At 47.2% G+C, this 20,466-nt stretch overlaps 1 long non-coding RNA gene across 1 annotated transcript in view; it reads left to right on the top strand.

Annotated features, from left to right (window-relative positions):
- Positions 1 to 2,574: 2,574 nt before the first annotated feature.
- The window catches only part of LOC129013152 (uncharacterized), a 35,917-nt gene continuing 18,025 nt past the window's right edge, over positions 2,575 to 20,466 (top strand). The window contains exon 1 of the long non-coding RNA XR_008493780.2: positions 2,575 to 2,672. This is a non-coding gene — a long non-coding RNA (uncharacterized LOC129013152). The remainder of the gene's footprint in view (positions 2,673 to 20,466) is intronic.

Here is a 20,466-nt window from a genome sequence, read left to right on the forward strand (position 1 = left end):
ACTTTGTACTAATAGGTTAATATTTTGCCCCTTCATTTCTTTTATATTTTGTTACAACAGTCCATTTACAGATACAAAAGGCCTAGCAGGGGACTTGTTTTTAATCCTTTCTCTCATCTCTAGGGAAACCCACTTGGGGCCTGTCTGCTTGATCAGACAGCCTAATCATTGAGATCTTTTCTCTGTCTCCTCTGTGGCTATTAATTTAACATTTTTATTCCATTTTTTTTTTTCCTTTTTAACTGGAACTGTGACCTAGAAATCTTCATTAGTTTCCTAGGGCTGCTGTAACAAATTACTACAGACTGGGTGGCTTCAAACAACAGAAATTTAGTTCAGGTGGTCGGGAGTCTGAATTCAAGGTGCTGGCAGGGCCATGGCCTCTTTGAAGCCTCTGGGGAGCATCATTTTTGCCTCTTCCAGCTCCTGGTGGCTCTTGAAAGTCCTCGGTGTTCCTTGACTTGTAGCTACATCACTCCAATCTCTGCCTCCATTGCCATGTGGCTTTCTCCTCTCTGTGTGTGTCTCTGTATCCTCTGCTCTACCTAAAAGGACACCAGTCTTTAGGCTTGGGACTCACCTCATTCTGTATGGCCTCATCTTAATTTAACAAATTGAATCTGCAAAGATCCTATTTTCAAATATGATCACATCCCAAGATTCTAGTAGACATAAATTTTAGTAGGGGGGCGGGGGACACTATTCATCTCACCACACCCTCCATAATTTGATTTGCTGCTTGGTCAGCCCTGTCTTTAGTGCCTTAGAGGTGGATTTCATCTTTGCAACTGCATTTCAGCTTTCCTGCAGGCTTTTATTGTCTCAGCCTACCCTTTTCATCTCAGCCTGCTGTTCTGGAGTCTGAGATTGTCACCTGAAGCTCCTTGGTCCTATTCCATGGAGGCCACATCTTCTGAGATACCCTATAGATGGTTCCTAACAGTTTCCTTCTGCTTAATGGGGAAAGTAATTTTCAGAGCAAGTCGTTTCTCCTGAGGCTTTCTTGTGCTGTTCCATTTCTCTGTGGCTGTAGCACTTTTCAGAAGTCCTAGGATGTTTTCCCCCCTCTATTGATTCATTCTTAAAAGAGACAGATTCCACCTATCCAGACTGTGCGGACTGCCTTTGGCCGATGCTGAAGGAGAGCTGATGCTGAAGGAAGGGGAGTTGTAGCTAACTCCTAGCTCAACTTCCAGCATCCAGCCAGCACCCGTTGATTTAGCTCTGCTGAGCTAGGTAAGACTTTCTGTCCTCTCAGTTCTACAGGGAGGACCATTTGCATTAGAAGAGTGGCTTTCATTTAGACTAGCCTAATCAGAATGGCCCCAGGGAGCATTTCACAAATACAGATTCCTGGGTGTTATCCTAGATAATCTGAGTTATTAGTGTGGGGAGGGGTCCAACAGTCTGTTTGTAACAACTCCACGAGGAATTCTAATACATGGCCAGATTTGCGAACATTAATGATTTGTTTCAGATTTGCTTCCCCAATAGGGCTGTGAGCTCCAGAATGATAGCAAATATTTACATAGCACCTTCCTCTGTGCCAGGCACTGTCTAAGCCCTTCATGTACGTTGACTTCTCACACCAATCCTATGAGGGTACTATACGTATCTTCATTATCCCCATTTTACTGATGGGACAATTAAGGCACAGAGTAGTCACAGCTGGTAAGTAGAGCGCGGATCTTAAATAATACACAGCCTCTCTTTACATGACAGCAGAAGCTGTGTTTGATGTGCTCCTTATGAAAGTCTCTAAGTGGCGCAACAGGGACTCAATACGTTATTGTTATGTAGATGACACCCACCTCCCTCTCCCAGAAGAGGCCTGGTTGACCCTTGTCAGTCGCGTAGGGATAAGGGTGTGGTCAGAACATCTTTACTTTAAAATGCTGCTGACTGTGGCCTAGTGCGGTGGTGCGCTCACCACTGGCACCCCAGCCTGGGTGACAGAATGAGGCCCTGTCTCTCCAAAAAGAAAAGGAAATGCTGCTGAATGGAGTCAAGGGTGGGAGGATTTCAATGGGAAGTCTTGACTGGGGCAGGTGGAGACGTGCCAATGTGTCACATCCCAGGAGGACACCGGAGACTACTGAGAGCCACACATTCACAGAACCTGGGAAGCGGGAGCGAGGGAGAGTGGGTTGACAGAGATGGCATGCGGCTGGCTGGCCAAAGCCTGGAGACCGGAACAGCTTAAGGTTGGGATCTTTGTGCTTCCCCGGGCAGCGTGTGTGGCCAGCTGCCTAACCTGGATGGCTAGGACTGACTTTAGGCAAGTCTCTGAAAATTTCCAGGTTGCCATTTCCTCACCTAAAAAATGGGGCAAACAGTATCTGTTGGTTTCTATCTTATGTCATCAAGCACTTTGCTCTACGAACAATGCTGAGAAATGTTTATTTTCACAGCAGTTAGCATAGGTGTGTTTTGTAGGGATGACCTGTCTTTGTGGAGGGGCACAGGTAAGCCAACTACGGCACAAAAAGGTGCTGGGTCTCCAGGGCCGCACAGGAGCCACGGAGGAGGGGAAGGGTTTCTCTGATGCTCAGGAAGTGAGTGGGCGGAAGTGGGAGCGCGGAAAGCGGATGGAGCCAGCGAGAAACACATAGCCAGGGTTCTGTCGCGTGATCCCCGACGGCACCCGCTCCCCATCAGCAGCATCATACCCGGTAACTTCTGGAAATGCTTGAAAGAGTGGAGTTTTGTGGAAATTGGACCTGGGGCTGGGTTCTGAGGGAGGAAGCAGGAAGTCAAGTAGGTGGGGAGAGGATGAGGAGGGAGAAGTCTGGGCACCAATCAAGTGGACTCTGAAATGGTGGGGAGGGGCTGGGCCTTCATAGTAATGTGGAATTGGGCTGCGGGCTAGATTTAATATGATTTTGAGGGGCAGGAGGTCCTCTGTGGATGGCAGAGTTATGTTTAAGTGCCATATAAAGTGTTCCTATGTGTAAACTGAACTTTTGTAATTACTGCAAGGGTGTTTAAGTCCCTTACACTCCAAGGCAGTGGTTCTTAAACTTGGCTGTCATTGGAATACCCTGGTCCCTGAGGAGTTTTTTAAACAATTCCAGTGCCCAGGCTGCACTGTATACCAGTTTAATCACAATCGCTTGAGGCAGAGCCCAGGCATAGGTATTTTTTAAATTTCCCAAGTGACTCCAAAATACAAACTTGAGAACCAATTATCTAAGGCAGAAATTGACAACCTTTTTCTGAACAGAGCCAGATAGTGACTATTTTAGGCTTTGCAGGCCAGCCAGTCTGGCACAACTACTCGACTTTGTTGTTGTGGCATGAAATCAGACATAGGCAATATGTAAATGAATGTGACTGTGTTCCAATAAAACTTTATTTACAAAAACAGGCAGACAGCTAAATTTGGCATGTAGCCATAGTTTTCCAGGCCCTAGTCTAATGCATGGTACAAAATAATACATTTAAGAATACATGGGACTAGAGACCTCCCAATAGACAGATGGCATGATGGTTAAGAACTCGGCACTGAAGACCTGACTTGGAGTCCCAGCTCAGCCACAAATGAACTGTGTGACTTTGGCAAGGTCCTTAACTTCTCTGTGCCTCCATTTCCTTATCAATTAAATGGACATAACAGAAGTACCTACTCTACAGCATTATTTGAGGATTAAATGAGAGGTAATGAATATAAGAAGCTGGCCGGGCGAGATGACTTATGCCTGTAATCCCAGCACTTTGGGAGGCTGAAGCAGGTGGATCTCCTGAAGTCAGGAGTTTGAGACCAGCCTGGCCAACATGGTGAAATCCCACCTCTACTAAAAATACAAAAGTTAGCTGGACATGGTGGCGGGAGCCTGTATATCCAGCTACTAGGGAGGCTGAGATTGCGCCATCGCACTCCAGCCTGAGTGACAAGAATGAAACTCTGTCTTAAAAAAAAAAAAAAAAAAAGAAGAAGAAGAATAAGAAGCAGCAGCAGCAGCAGCAGCAGCAAGGCAGTGCCAGCTGAGCATGTAGTACAATTCTTAATAGTATTATTTTTCCTTTTTTTTTTTTTTTTTTGGTGATTGTTACCATTTTTCTAAATGCAGAGGATCATGTAGCTTTTTACTAGGATCCTCAGATAGATGCTCTTTGAATAGATGTTGATTTACTTTTAAGTGCTAGCAGCTAAAGCAACAAGGGAAATGCATTTCAGGGAGATAACTTTTGTTTTCTGACAATTAATTTAATTGCCAAGGAGTAATTAGCATGTTAATCTAGGTCTCAGTTTCTCTCTTATAACCGCAAAGAATGAACTTTGGTAAGAAAAACTCCGAAACAAAACCAAACCTCCAGCAAGTTGGAGAACTGCGGTACCTACTCCCCCAGACCCCACCAGGTAGACAGGCCCCTGAGTGGGGCAGATGTAGTCCTGGGACTTCTAGTATGCCTTTTAAATTACCTGTCAAAATCATCTCCAGGGGCCCCTTGCCTGGTTTTCATTATTATTTTTTCTGTCATTATCACGTAAACAATGACCATTTGTTTTCTTAAAAGATCTTCACTGCAGACAACAAGCCCCCGGGCTGTAAAACCCTCAGTTATGTAAGGATGGGGTTTAGGTATTGCTAGGCTCCGTGACTTGGAAAAATATCTTGGTACCAAAGGTGACCTTTTCTTTTTTTCTCTACCTGAAGTGATTAGTTCATTTGCTTGTCTCCCCCCACCTCCCTACCCCCAAAAAGAGTATAGATCAATCTGAACAGCCTCATCGGTGGAGTGTCAGCAATATCTCACTGTCCAGGTGGTTCCAAAAAATATACATCGTCACCATGGAGCTATTTTTACCATTGCCCAGTATTTCTGTTTCCTCTGTGGTTTGCAAGGATGGGCATCACTTCTCAGTGACGCATGAGCCTCTCAGAGTTCCAGAGAGGCTAACATGTTTCTTGTAGCTTACCCCATCCTTCCTGCCTGTCCTATCCTTGAACTTTCTTCCACGCAGCCTAAGCCTTATCTATTCTTGAAAACAGAATTCAAACATCTCCCCAACAGAAAGTGAATGTCTAATTTTCCTGGGCCTCCCCGACCTTTTGTCTAAATTTCTTGGCAGGCACGGAGTGCTTTCCCTACTGTGGTGCTGAAAATTCTTCAAGGGCAGAAGGAGTAGGCCGTCTTCCTCTTGCAGAAGACATTGTCAGAGCAGAAAAAGCAGATGGTGCAGGGAGAAGGGTGTGTCCTGTGCAGCCAGAGTTTGAACTTGAGCTAGGTGACTTAATGAGTAAGGCAAATGATCGAACCTGTCTGAGCAAAATTTCCTCCTCTGTAAACTGAGTATCATCATCCCAGTATCAGAGATTGTGGGCTGGAGGTGGTGAGATGCTCCATATTAGGTGCCTAGCACAACTGCAAGAATGGGCACACCTAGATGTGTTGACTCCTTGATTTCCCACCTGTTTGACAGGCTAAAGCATTCATGGAAATGTATGTGGATGGAAGAGAGAAGTGTCATAGTCCATTTGGGCTGCTATAACAATTTATTGCTCACAGTTCTGGAGGCTGGAAAGCCCAAGATGAAGGCACCAGCAGATTCAGTGTCTGATGAGGGTCTGCTTTCTGTTTTACAGATAGCTGTCCTTTTCCTGTGTCCTCACATGGCAGAAAGGGCAAGGGGTCTCTTTTGGGCCTCTTTTATAAAGGCACTAATCTCATTGATGTGGGCCTCACCCTCATAGCCTAATCACCTTCTAAAGACCCCACCTCCCAATACCATCATGTTGGGGATTAGGATTTCAACATACGAATATGGCATAGACACAAACATTGAGACCATAGCAGGAGGGAAAGGAGAGGGAAGTCAGGGGAGTGGGAAAGAAGGAAGGAAGGAGAGAAAGAATGGGAAGGCAGGGGGAGAACTCAGGAAGGAAGGAAGGAGGGAGGTACGGAGGGAGGGAAGGAGGGAAGGAAGGAAGGGGAGAAACAATGGGAAGGCAGGGGGAGAACTCTAAGCAGAAAGGCAGGTGATGAAATGCAGGACCATTGGGCATCCAGGAAGTTCTAGGGTGGGATCATGGAGACCTGTGCCTTAGCTAGGCTGAAACTTAGGCCAGGCCAGGCCTGTCCTGCTACACTCAGCAGGGCTCATCTTGCCTCAGTGTGGCTAGATGCTTGGGCAAGGCTGTTGGTGCATTGAGGACATGATACAGCCTGGACAGAGCAGGCAGGACTGCTCAGTAGATAAGAGGCTGGGTTCTGAGTTGTTCTAGGCTAAGTTTGGTCAGACAGGAAGTTCTAGAGAAAGGGCAGTGGTTGGTCTCCTTCTGGTGGTTTTGAGGGAAGAGGCCTCATGGTCAGGAGGCAATAAGATATGCTAGCATCACCCCAGAGCAAAACCTGCTGAGTCTTAAACAGCCCAGTCTGTTATACCAGGACTTGCTCCCCAGAGATAGGGCAGTGTTCTTTTGGGGCTGAAAGTTCATTTGCCTCATTCATTTGTTGAACATTTATTCAGTGTCTACTGTTTGCTGTGCTAAGTGCTGAGACAAAACATTGTCCCATACTTGAAGGAGCTTCCAGGCTATTGGAGGTCATGGGTATCAATAAGTGAACAGTTTGTTCCAATTCAGAACAATAAGTACTGTTCTGGAACTGAGTGAGGTGCAGATGGGCAGGATGTGTGTGTCAGGGGGCACAGAGAGGACCCTCAACCTAGGCTTGGAGGTCAAGCAAGGCTTCTGAGTATTTTGCTTGGCCAAAAGGGTGGGAAAGATGTCTCATTTGGAAATGCAATATTTGGGGGCTCAAGAGAGAGCATGGTGCCTGCAGCTGCGATATGCTCTGGTTATGTTCCTGGGGGAGGCTGAGGGTGAAGGATGCATGGATACCAGGCTAAGGCCTTGGCATTTTATCTTCAAGGCACAGAGGAGCCAGTGATAGGTGAATTTTGACCAGGGGAGTGCTTTGATCTGGTTTACCATCTAGAAGCATCGTAGGGGGAACCTGAGAGTGGTCAAGAGCATTCCCTGGACTTGGGGACCAGAAGGGGGTAATGGGAGCCTGCATGAAGGTTCTAAGAGGAGAGAGGAAAGGAGTGGCAAGGGGAAGGTGGACAAGCATGCTGGGGAGGCAAAGCTGGCTGGCCTTGGTGACACAGTGGATGTGAGTGTAACAAAGAGAGGGATGACCCCTGGGAACACAGAGGCTGCAGATTGCATAGGAAGGGGTAGCTCTAGAAAGAGAGGTCAGCAAGGAGGAAGTTAGGAGTGTTGGGCTGAGACATGCTACTCCTGATCTGGAAGGGGGGTGATGTGGATGGAGAGAAAGAGCCTGTATTGCTATGTTTTCATGCCACTGATTACAAGACAGGGTAATTTATAAAGACAAAAAGATTTAATGGACTCACAGTTCCATGTGGCTGTGTGGAGGCCTCACAATCACGGTGGAAGGCAAGAGGCACATCTTACATGGTGGCAGTCAAGAGAGCAGTGAGAGCCAAGCAAAAGGGGAAACCCCTTATAAAACCGTCAGATCTCATAAGACTTTTTCACTACCACGAGAACAGTATGGAGGAAACCGTCCCCATAATTCAGTTATCTCCCACTGGGTCCCTTCCACAACACGTGGGAATTATGGAAGCTACAATTCAAGATGAGATTTGGGTGGGGACACAGCCAAACCATATCAGGGCCCTTTTTTCTAAAATATTTGGGAGAAATCTCCCACTCTATGAGCTAGAACCCATTTCCTGCAATGGAAGTTGATACAAATTATATGCATGTGATTTCCCAGGGCCCTTTGCATCCAGGCTGTGTGCACATGACCTGGGCTTCTGCTCCTTGAATCAGAAGTTTGGGAAGAGGTGAAGATATCCTGGCAGGGCTGGTGGCAAGGCAGCAGCTCCATTGGATTTCCAGGTTAGCAGTGGCAGGGTCTGGGGTCCAGCACTGGTGATGCATCTGTGCCCAGCAGCTCAGCGGCCACGTCTCCACCCAGTGGGGTCTTCAGGATAGTTTGGGGTGTCAGTCCTGGATGTGTAGCTTCCAAGCCTGGTTTTCTAGCCCTCCCCAAGGGTGTTACCTCCCTGATGTCTTTTTTTAATTTTTTAAAAATTGTGGTGAATTATACACAGCATTAAAAGCACCATCTTAATCATTTTTAAATGTATTGTCCAGTGGCATGAAGTACATTCCCACTGTCATGCAACCATCGCTATGATCCATCTCCAGAACGGCTTCATGTTCCCAAACCAAAACTCTATACCCGTTAAACACTAACTGCTCATTTCCTCGCTCCCAGCCTCTGGCAGCCACCATTCTACTTTCTGTCTCTGTGAATTTGACTGTTCTAGGTACCTCATATAAGTGAAATCATACAGTGTTTGTTTTTTGTGATCGATTTATTTCACTTAGCAGAATGTCTTCAGATTTCATCCATGTCATAGCATGTGCCAGTATTTCATCTTTTTTAAGGCTAAGTAATTTCCCCTGTATGCATAGACCACTCATCTGTCGATGGACTCTTAGAGGCTTACATGTGTTGGCTATTGTGAATAGTGCTGCTGTGCATGTGGGTGTGCAAATATCTGTTCTAGTCCCTGCTTTCAGTTCTTTTGGGCGTATACCCCAAAGTGGAGTTGCTGTATCACATGGTAAATCGATTTTTAATTTTTTGAGGAACATCATATTGTTTTCCACAGCAGCTGTGCCATTTTGCAGAGATGGGATTCTTCCTGGGGCTTTAAGTAGGTCTGAGCCTGGCTAGGGCAGGTGCAGGGCTAGGTCCTAGGAATTATTCAAGAAACCAGATTATTCAAGTAACTCAGATGAAGGGTCATCTGAGTCCTTCTCTTTCAGGGATTGACATCCAGGGTAGAGAAGAAACTCACGGCTCAATGTCATTTCTTGCCTGTTGGACTATTCTGGGATCCGTGTAGTCATTTGGACAGAGACGCCACCTCTTTCTCCCCCAAAACCCCCTTCCAAGATTAGTCATCACCTCCCTCTCATTAGCTCCCATGGGAACACATTAATGGCCTTTCCCCGTAAGCAATGCACTTTAAAAATGGCCAAAGCCGGCCGGGCATGGTGGCTCACGCCTATAATCCCAGCACTTTGGGGGGCCGAGGCAGGTGGATCACGAGGTCAGGAGATCGAGACCATCCTGGTTAACATGGTGAAACCCTGTCTCTACTAAACATACAAAAAAATTAGCCAGATGTGGCCCCATGTGCCTGTAGTCCCAGCTACTCGGGAGGCTGAGGCAGGAGAATGGTGTGAACCCAGGAGGCAGAGCTTGCACTAAGCGGAAATCGTGCCACTGCACTCCAGCCTGGGCAACAGAGCGAGACTCCATCTCAAAAAAAAAAAAAAAAAAAAAGGCCAAAGCCTGCCCTGGAGGAACAGTTAGAAAATTATTTGCTTACTTCTCTGCTCGCCCCTCTCTCATTAAATGAGAAAACCTTTTCCTTGGAGGCTGTGAGCACTGACTTGGGAATGAGGATGTCCTGGTTCAATCCTGGCTTTGTTTAATTCTCGGGGTAACCTGGGTGAGACCCCACCCTCTCTGGGCCTCAGTTTCCCCATTTGTAAAACAGAGAGCTGCTGTAGACCAGGGATTCCCAACCCCCTCCCCACCAAGATGCTCTTTGTTTTTTGTCCTTGGAAGGCTATATTTTGAAAGATGTTATCTGTCAGATAGAGCTTATTTAATAACATTAGGTTCTCCATGTTTTATTAAAGACATCCGTAACTTCCAACTAAAGCTTCTGATCACAGTATAAGCAAATTGAGTTGATGTCATTTTATGCAAGAGCTGGTGCGACCTCATCTTGGTTGGGAATGTGATGTTCCCTTTGCAATTTAAAAATATTGAAAATAGTTCTCAGATCCCCATTACTATTCCTGGGGAACCTAGCCTCAGTACCACTGGTAATATGGCAAGACTGCAATACCCGAGTCTTAGAACCAGCTCTGTAATTCTGTGAAATGGAAGGAGTGTAGACTTTGGGCACAGAAGCCTGAGTTTTTAATTTTATTTCAAGCCTACTGATTAATCTGGTGTGACCTTGGCAGTGTGGAAAAAAGTCCACAAATTCTTTGAAACTCCTCCCTTCAGATGAGTTTGGTCACATTCAGGGTGTGTGGCCATAAGCACTCAGTTCCCTTCCCCTTATGTGTGGGCTGTGCATACTTGGTGACTCTGCAACTAGAATGTGGTGGGAAAGCTGATGTTAGACTTTTAGCACTAGAACACGAAAGGCATTGCAGCTTCTTCCTTGTTCTCCCTCTGAGAGCACTTGCTCTGGAGGAAGATGGTTGCTAGGTTGTAAGGACACTAAAGCAGACTATAAGAGTCACCTCATGGTGAGGAACTGAGGTCTTCTGCCAGCAGCCATGTGAGTGAACCACCTTGGAAGCTTGTATTAGTTTTCTATTGCTGCTGTAACAAATGACCACAAACCTAGCAGCTTAAAACATCACATATTTATCTTGAAGTCCATAGGTTAGAAGTCCAACAGGGTCTCCTTGGGCTAAAATCAAGGTGTCAGCAGGGCTGTTTCTTTATGGAGTCTCTAAGGTAGAATCTGCTTCCTTGTCTTTTCCAACTTTAGCAGTAGCCTGTATTCCTTGGCTTGTTGCCCCTTCCTCTGTCTTGAAACCAACAGCACTGCGTCTTTCCGACACTGCTTCTGTTGCCAATCTCTTTCTCTGACATCCTTTTCTGCTTCCCTTTTCAATTTTTAGGACCCTGTGATTACACTGGATAATCTAGGATAATGTCCCTATATACTAGCTGGCAGCCTTCATTTGTCTGCAACATTCATTTCTTTTTACCATACAATATTTACAGGTTTCAGGAATTAGGGTATGGATGTCTTTGTGGGGCCATTATTCTGCCTGACACAGAAACGGATCCTCCAGCCCTGGTCAAGCCTTTGGAGGACTGGGACCCCTGCCAATGTCCTGATTGAAAACCTTGTGAGAAACTGAGCCAGAACTACCCAGCTATGCTTCTCCCTGGTTTCTGACCCACAGGCACTGTGAGATAATGCATGTTTGTTGTTTTAAGCCGCTAAGGTTTGGAGTAATTTGTTATGCTGCAAAAGATACCAAATACAGGCAGGTTAATTAGCCCTTTTCAGCCTCTTTCATTTATAACATTGGGATGGTTCCTATCTTGCAGAACTGTTGTAATGGTTAAGTAGGTCAGCGTTTGGAAAATACCTGGCATAGAGCAGATGTTCCATAAATGCTAAATTTCTTTTTTCTTAGCCTCCCTTTTTGTTTTCTAAAGGGCACCCCAGCAGTGGCAGAAAATAAGGGCAGCTGCCAGCAGCGGCAGAAACTCCAATCTTTAGCAACAAGTTTGTCATGCAAATTCAGCATCAAGACAAATACCCAAGGCCAATTACCAACCAGACCACCTCCCTTAAACCACTTCTACACAGAAATTCTGATTGGTCTTGCCCTTGAGGCACTGCTGGAACTCTTATAAGCTCCAGGGCACAGCAATGGAAAACCACTGATAGACAGATAGACTCCACTTAGAATATTCACCTTGCAAACAATGAGGTGAGCGTGTCACACACACCACTGTGTGTAACTCTCAAAGGTGTGGAGGTGATCTGTGGGTTTGACCAGCCGAAGGAGGGATGGAGGAGCAGCTGCTTTGGCTCTTTGTTATGTAGGAGTTCTCATCAATTGTGCACCAGCCACAGCTTCTCAGGGTGATTACTATGATCTTTTGGCTTCCTCTGAGGCTTGACAATTTAAGATATTAATACATTACCAGGAGTGGAAATGTGTGGAATATGAAATGTCATTATTTTCAAAATGGTTCCTCCATCCCCAAAAAAGTGGTTGTAAATTTAGGAGAGACATGTCAGAAGTGGAGTGAGAGCGTGGGCATGGATTTGTCTGCATGAAAAAATAAATGTGCCATCTTAAGTACTTTTTAAAAATGTGGCACCATCAATGGGAATGACTTGCTTTTTGAAAATGTACAGTGTGGGCTGGGTGTGGTGGCTCATGCCTATAATCCCAGCATTTTGTGAGGCCAAGGCAAGTGGATGGCTTGAGCCTGGGAGTTCCAGAGCAGCCTGGGCAACATGGCAAAACCCTGTCTCTACTAAAAATACAAAAAATTAGCCAGGTGTGGTGGTGCGTCTGTAGTCCCAGCTACTCAGGAGCCTGAGGTGGGAGGATCACTTGAGCCCAGGAGGCGGAGGTTGCAGTGAGCTGAGATCATGTCACTGCACTCCAGACTGAGTGACAGAGTGAGACCCTATCTCAAAAGAAAAAAAGAAAATGTGCAATGTATAGGTGGAGCCCTTCGAGGAAGAAAGGAGGTGAGAAAAGACAGAAGTGGAATGCAGAAAAACTGTACTGGGATTAGAGCAGGGACCTGAGGATTGGGGGCAGAGGAAGTTGTCAGAATGATTCCAGTTGGCAGACTCGAGCACTGGGGGAGGTGCTTTAAAACTCGCAGGTGCAGGAAAAGGACAGAGACAAGACAGACATCCTAGAGTGAGATAGATCAACTGTTTAGGGCTTTTCATACGTTCAGTTTTTTGTTGTAATATTTACTGAGCATTTACTGTTGTGTCATGTCCAAGCTAGGCAGGAGGGTGGGATCTGCAGAATAATGCATCCCCTCCCCAGAGATGTCCATGTTCTACTCCCTGGAATCTGTAAATATATTAGCTCGCATGGCAAAGGGGAAAATTAAGATTGCAAATTAAATTAAGGCTGCTAATCAGCTGACTTTATATAAGGAGATTTTTCCTGGATTATCTGGGTAGGCCTGGTGTAACCACAGGGTCTCTACGAGTGGAAGAAGGACGCAGAGTTAGAGTCAGAGGAGGAGAAGACACTAGGAGAAAGGTCCAAGTGTGAGAAGAATCCAGCCTGCACTTGCTGACTCTGACCATGGAGGAAGGGGCCATGAGCCAAGGAATGTGGGCGGCTCTAGAAGCCGAAAAGGTGAGAAGTGGATTCTCTCTCAGCCTCCAGAAGGAATGTAGCCCTGATGGCATGCAGATATTAGCCCAGGCAGACTTGTATTGGATTTTGAACATACAGCATTGTAAGATAATAAATATGTGTTATTTTAAGCCACTAAATATGTGGTGATTTGTAATAGTAGCCATGGGTAAGTCATACAGAGGGGAAGGCATTTTTTTTTTTTTTTTTCGAGATGGAGTTTCACTCTTGTTGCCCATTCTGGAGTGCAATGGTGCGATCTTGGCTCACTGCAACGTCTGCCTCCTGGGTTTAAGCAATTCTCCTGCCTCAGCCTCCCGAGTAGCTGGGATTACAGGCATGCACCACCACACCTGGCTAATTTTGTATTTTTAGTAGAGATGGGATTTCTCCATGTTGGCTAGGATGGTCTCAAACTCCTGACCTCAGGTGATCTGCCTGCGTCGGCCTCCCAGAGTGCTGGGATTACAGGCAGAAGGCATATTTAAGCTCCATGTCTGATTGCTCATCCCTGGCACTCATCGCCTAGTACAGGCTCATTAACGATTTGTGGAATGAATGAATAAGTTAGGTCTCCTTAGTCAGTGTTTCTGGAATGAATGGATAAAGATGCCAAGAGGATGGTGGTCTGGTGGGGGAGACAAGGCCATGAAGAGTCGCCATGGAGTGAGACTGGTGCTCGAGCAAGCATTAACACAGAGGCTCACCACAGGCACCCACCTGCTGTGGGTCAGCGGCCATCACAGATTCGATTCCCAGCCAGTGGACTCTGAAAGGGAGGTTGCGTGCAGGAGGCATATTGGGGCTGCTGTCAGCAATACCTGCAGGGGTGCAGGGCAGGGAGCAGGGCTGGGCAGAGGCAGAGGCTGCCATGTGGCATGGTTGCAGGAGGAAGCTCTAGATGGTTCTTCAGAGTTGCACTGAGTGGAGGCCAGCAGCTGCCTCTCTGCCCTGGGCCCCACTGCCCGCGTCAACAGTGATCAGGCTGGAAGGATGGCATGGCCTTGGGAGAGGCAGTTCTCTTGGTAGAGGGCAATTCCTGGGAAGGGACCCAGAGAGGAGCTCCCAGCCTCCAACACCCCCACAGCTGGGGAGGAGAACTCGGTCCTGAAGGAGGATCTAGGTGATGCCCTACAGCATCTGCTCTGGGAGGAGAGAGGGAGGAGCTGGCGGAAGAGAATCCCTGTGTACTGGGGCTGTAGAGCAGAGGGCAGAAGGGATGTCCAGGCTGAGAAAACAGCTGTGGCAAATTGTGGAGGCCTGGAAAAGTAGAAAAGACATGGGTCCTGCAAGTCTTTGGGGACATCTGGAGGGAAGTGTGCAGAGGGGGACTGGACATTGGTGGGCAAGGAGCCTGGGAGGCAAGTGATGACCGTGTGACGAAAGAGCTTGCAGATGAAACAAGGAGGTGGCTTCTTCCACTGGGTCAGGGTGTGGCGGGATAGAGTCTGGATAGGCTTTGAAAACTTCCTGGGGCACAATTCAATGCAGAGGAAGCCATGGGAGGCAGGGAGGCTGCAGTCCAGGTAAGGGTGATGAGGCTGCTGGTGCTGGCTCAGTTACTGCAGGGCAGAGCCAGGGGACCTTGGCAGAGTCCCCCAGGGCAAAGCTTGTCTCCAGAAATCTCCTCACAGTGTGTGTGTGTGTGTGTGTGTGTGTGTGTGTGTGTGTGTGTTGGGGGATGGGGATTAGAGTAGGATCTCTGCATTGCATGTGCTGGATGGCACTGCTAGAGAGAATGGCCAGGACCAGGGAGGACCATGGCTGGGATGAGTCTTCTTTCCTTTTAATCCTTGGGGTGACACTGATGAATAACTCACCTTGACGTTGGCAGTAGTGCCCAAGAGGTCAGGCTGTGGTGGACCCCAGGTGGGCAGAGGTCTGAGATGGGGGTTAAGCATTCCCCACTGGGAGGGGTCACAGGAATGCCAAGGGAATGAGAGCCACACAGCCCAGGGGAGTCTGAGGTGCCAGAAGCAACACCAGGGACTCGGGCAAAACCCTGCTGTTTTGGCCCAGAGGATGTCATGACCCTGCTACTTTGACCTCATTGTGCAGCAAGCTCACTGGTGAACTTGAAAGAAATAATGATGCTAAACACAACCACCTGGAAGAAGCCAGGATAGGTCCAACAATTGCTCGGTGAATCCAAGCTTTGTTGTATGACCACATGGACAAGATAAGCCATGCCCAGACCCATAGCTAGCTGCCCCGTGCATGCCAGGGGTGCCCCCAGCCAGTACTTCCTGAAGTTGTAAGATGCAGCAGCTCTGTGCCTAAGTCCAATCCTATGAAAACAATTTCTAAAATGACTGATGGACATGGGGAAAGCAAGACACAGCTCATAATGTGTGGAAAACTATTTTAAGGGCTTACATTAGTTCAGTGGAGTTCATACAAAAAATAGTTTCTTACCAAAAGTCACTATTATCATAATTTTGATTCCAAAGCTCCTATATATAAACACGGGATAAGCTATCTCTGAGGTCACAAGGGGAAGACCAGCATGGCCACTGGGTCAGACTGGCAGAGTCAGAGTGTCCTGAATTCCCAGATGGAACCTGGAGTTTAATTTGGAGCAGATATAAGAGTGGGCATTTTGTAGTACATCAGAGAGAGGCTGTTGTGGCCTCTGTCCTAGTGGGTCTTGGTAACACAGTCATGAAATCAAAGAGCCCCCACAAGTCTGATCATTATTGAGTGCTTTCTGTGTGTCAGAGGCTGTGCTGGGTGGTGGTCAGGGAGGGGGTGTTACAGGCTGATGTGGTTGGAGGAGGGGCTTGCTGGGAGGTGATTGAATCATGGGGGTGGACTTGCCTCTTGCTGTTCTCATGATAGAGTTCTTATGAGATCTGGTTGTTTGAAAGTGTGTAGCACTTTCCCCTTCACTTGCTCACTCTCCTGCCAGCCACGTGAAGATGTGCCTGCTCCCCTTCACCTGCCGTGATTGTAAGTTTCCTAAGGCTGCCCAAGCCATGATTCCTGTACAGCCTGCAGAACTATAAATCAATTAAACCTTTTTTCTTTACAAATTACCCAGTCTTAGGTACGTCTTTATAGCAATGTATGAATGGACTAATACACAGGCATTGCTACATTGGAAGCTTAGCATAGCTAAGAGGTAGCAGAGGTAGTTTCTCCAATGAAGGAACAATGGAACTGTAGGAGGATTAAGTCAATTATCTCAAAGATAACCAGCTGAGAAAGGGTGACCAGGATTAAAACACAAGCTTGCTGGACTCCAGAGGTCCCACTCTTAACTCCCTGCTGGGCTGCTTCTGGGAGAAGACATATATAAGCCATCAATACACCATTGTGTGAGCCTAACCCCTTCTCCATCTTTCCAGGCTCCTACTGAGCCAAGCCTCTGTCATCCTGGCTGAATTATTGCAAGAGCTCCCTCATTGACTCTGCATCCACCTTGTCCCCAGCCATCTATTCTTCACATAGTAGACAGTCATCTTTTAAAATTCAAGTCAGATCACATTCCAGCACTGCTCAGAAGCTTCCAGTCACTTCCAGCCATGCTCAAAGGAGAAGCCAAAGAGCTTTCTGTGGTGCACAAGGCCTTGCACAACTTGGCCTCGTCCCCACCTCTCCTCCTTTCCTATTGCGTTCCTCTGGCTCTTGCTGGCCTCCTGCTGTTCCTTGACCAAGTAAAGTAGCTCCTCCCTCAGGGTGTTTGTACATGCATTTCCCTCTGCCTGGAATGCTTCCTCCCCAGATATCTGCCTGGCTATCTCCTTCTGCTCCTTTAGGCCTTTGCTCAAATGAAACCGTCCTAATGAGGCTTCCCTGACCTCTGATCTAAAATTGCAGCCACTCCCCTCCCATTTTTTTGCTTGTCTCCACAGCCCCTGTTGCCATCTGACACATGGTATGTCTACCTCTGTATGTGGGGCTTATCCATCTACCAGAATGTCAGCTCCACAAGGCCAGGAGTTCTTGTCTGTTTCCTTCACTGCTGTATCTCCAGTACCTAGAACAGGACTTAATTCATAGACAGGGCTCAACAAAAACTGTGTTAATGAATGAATGCAGGTATAGAAAGACAGAGAAAGCGTGTCATTGATAAGAGTCTATTTCTTTCATCATATTGGCCAGTGGGCACAAAAGTTGTTTTTAAACAGACATCTAAAGACCCCTCAGTTGCTAGACAAGAGTCAGTCTGAGTGCAGGGAGGGCCCTTCATGCCCTTTTGCGGAGTCTCTCTTCGTTTCTGGAATTAGCCAGTCCTGTCCAAGGCAGAGGCTTCTCCCTGAATCCCTGGGTGTGTATTTCATCTCTGTCTTCATCCAAGGCCAGGGATGTGCCCTGACTTCTGGGTGTTTTGACCAGTAGGTAAGGTTTGTTCTGCAGCTACCAATGTTCAGAGGAGGTGCTGCGGGGAGGCTGGAGACCCTGACAGTATTGGAAGGTTCCAGCCTGGGAGCATGTGAGGGGGGGCTGGGTGGGACAGGGCAGCTTCACTAAGCAGAGTGGGAAGAATAGGCATGCTGGATGTCAGGCGCAGAGGTCCTGGGAGGAAATGGCCCAGGACACAGGAGTGTGGCTCCCTACATCTTAATTTATCACCAAACCGGGTTCTTGGTGTATGTGTGTATGTGTGGTGTGTGTGAAGCGTGTGTGGTGGGGTGATGTTATTCCTGACCTCATCGTTTGGGCTTTTTCTCAGGAACTTGTGAACTTATATAGCAGGGAAGAGCTCTGCAATTGTTTAAATCCCGACTCCATGTGAATCTAGGAGATGCTTCGCCCACCTCTGACCCTCAGTTTCTTCATCTACAAAATGGTGGTAATATTCCTACTTCATGGAATTAACATATGAAGTTCAAATAAAATAACCAATAAAAATTGGACCTAGGCCAAGTCATATTCTCAGTAAGCAGTTCATGTTAATCCTGATGATCATGCTCACAATTTTGCCACTGGGTGGGTGGATTTTTTGGCCATTGTTGTTAGTGATTCTGAGTCTCCCAACAGAGACTGGCAAAATCTTCCTCCCCTGTCAGCCTCAGCCTGGGTCTTTCCAGAACTGTCAGGGAAGCAGCTCCCCTTCCTCAGCTCCCTGGGCCCAGGAGGGGCGTCATTGTCATAGAAATGAGAGAAGCGTGCAGGTAATTGCCTGCTGAAGGTAGAGGGAAGAGGAGCAGGGACCTGTCACCTCACCATCTGCTCAGGCTCAGCCCCATCCCTGCAGGATCCTGAGCAGGGGCTCCACTCTCCTCTCTTCCTTGCACCATCAAAACATGCTCCGGGTAGTGCCACATGAAATCCCCACATGCTTATGCCTCCATTTCATTTTCTAATTCAAAGACATTCTGGGAGTGTCTACTACACGGCCAGCCCTGGACCAGATGGAAGCATCATGTTTGTTCATCAGTATCACTGACTGAGCACTGTTCTGTGTTCAGCACCTCTTGAAGACGTGCCTAACTTAATGCTGGATTTAAAGCCTACAGCAATCTACAGAGACAGGCATACTGTTATCCCTACTTTATAGATATACCCAAGGAAATCAACAATAATTCCATAGCATCTCCTAATATCCAGTTCACATCCAAGTATCTCCAAAAGAAGGACAAAGAAGATTTGACTCAACGTTCCTCTCCCTTTCATCTGAGGTCATCCTGTAGCATATTGTTTCCAGCATTGTCCCTGGACCTTGCCCTTCATTAAATTAACATGCTCATGTCTTTAGTCATTGGTATTCTCTGCAGTCTAGTGGGGAGTGGGGAAAGCAGGTAGGTAAACCATCAAGTGGTAGCTACAGTGATGGAGATCAACCCATGCTGCTTTAGGAGCATGAAGAAGAAGCTAATCAGCCTAGGGAAGGCAAGGAAGGTTCCTTGTGGAAGGGATATTTGAGCTGCACACTGAAGAAACAGAGGTAATGTTTCAGGAAGGAGAAGGCAGGGAGAGCATTCCAGGTGAGAGGGGACAGTAGAGCAAAGGCAAGAACATGGGACATATCATGGGGACATGTAGAAAAACTCAAGCAGTTAGGTGTTGCTGGAGTGTGAAGTGCAAAGCAGGAAGCAGTGAGAAGTGGGGGCTACAGAAGTCTGCAGGAGCCAGGTCATAAAGGGCCTTAAAGGTAGGGTTAAGGAGATTGGGTTTATCCTCAAGGTGATGGGGAGCTATTGAAGGGTGTGGGTAATGATTTGTGTCTGGTATTACTCTGATGGCAGCAATTGGGAGCCATAATCATATCATGTCATTCATTCATTCATTCAAACACTTATTGAGTACCATAATCATATCATGTCATTCATTCATTCATTTCATTCATTCAAACACTTATTGAGTACCTTCTATGTGCCAGACACTGTTTAGATGCTGGGAAAACAGCAGTGAATGAAACAGCCTAAAATTCCTACCTTCGTGGAACTTAAAATTGAGTGGAGAGAGACAGAACAAATGAATGTAAGGTATGCCAGAGCATGAGGCGTGTTATAGGAAAATAAACAGGGCCAAGAAGGGGTCCAGTAGTGGTGGTCTGTGTGTGTGAGGGGTGTTAGTGGGTGTCTGGAGATGGAGTCTCACTCTGTTGCCCAGGCTGGAGTGCAGTGGTGCGATCCCGGCTCACTGCAAGCTCTGCCTCCCGGGTTCACGCCATTCTTCTGCCTTAGCTTCCCTAGTAGCTGGGACTACAGGTGCCCGCCACCACGCCCGGCTAATTTTTTGTATTTTTAGTAGAGACGGGGTTTCACTGTGTTAGCCAGGATGGTCTTGATCTCCTGACCTCATGATCCGTCCGCCTCGGCCTCCCAAAAAGCTGGGATTACAGGTGTGAGCCACCGTGCCCAGCAGGTGGGTGTCTATTTTAAATAAGGGGCTGGACGCAGTGGCTCATGCCTGTAATCCCAGCACTTTGGGAGGCCGAGGTGGGTGGATCAGGAGGTCAGGAGATCGAGACCATCCTGACTAACACGGTGAAACCTCGTGCCTACTAAAAATATGTAAATTAGCTAGGCTTGGTGGCTGGTGCCTGTAATCCCAGCTACTTGGGAGACTGAGGAGGGAGAATCCCTTGAACCCGGGAGGTGGAGGTTGCAGTGAGCCGAGATTGCACCACTGCATTCCAGCCTGGGTGACAGAGCAAAACTGTCTCAAAAATAATAATAATAATAATAAATATTTTTAAAAATAATAAGGGCCATTAGGGAAAGCTTTTTAGAGGAGTGGCACTTGAGGGAGGTGAGGGCAAGAGCTGTGCAATTATCTAGGAGTTCCAGGCCAAAGGAGTAGCAAGTGCAAAGACCCTGAGGTGGAAACATGTTTGAGGCATTGCCAGGATGCCACAGTGGACAGAGCAGAGGGAGCAGAAGGTGGAGTAATGGGAATTGAGTGAGAAGGGTAAGGGGGATGGGCAGCAGATCAGGTAGGGCTCCGTTGGCCATTGTCTTGACTTTGGCTTTTAGTCTAAGTTAGATGGGAAGCCACTGGGGAGTTTTGAGCAGAGCACGACATAATAGGATATGACTTCAGGTCAAATGGTGCTGACAGGTTGAGTAGGATGAAG

Source organism: Pongo pygmaeus, chromosome 15 (genome assembly GCF_028885625.2).
Source record: "Pongo pygmaeus isolate AG05252 chromosome 15, NHGRI_mPonPyg2-v2.0_pri, whole genome shotgun sequence".
Taxonomy (NCBI): domain Eukaryota; kingdom Metazoa; phylum Chordata; class Mammalia; order Primates; family Hominidae; genus Pongo; species Pongo pygmaeus.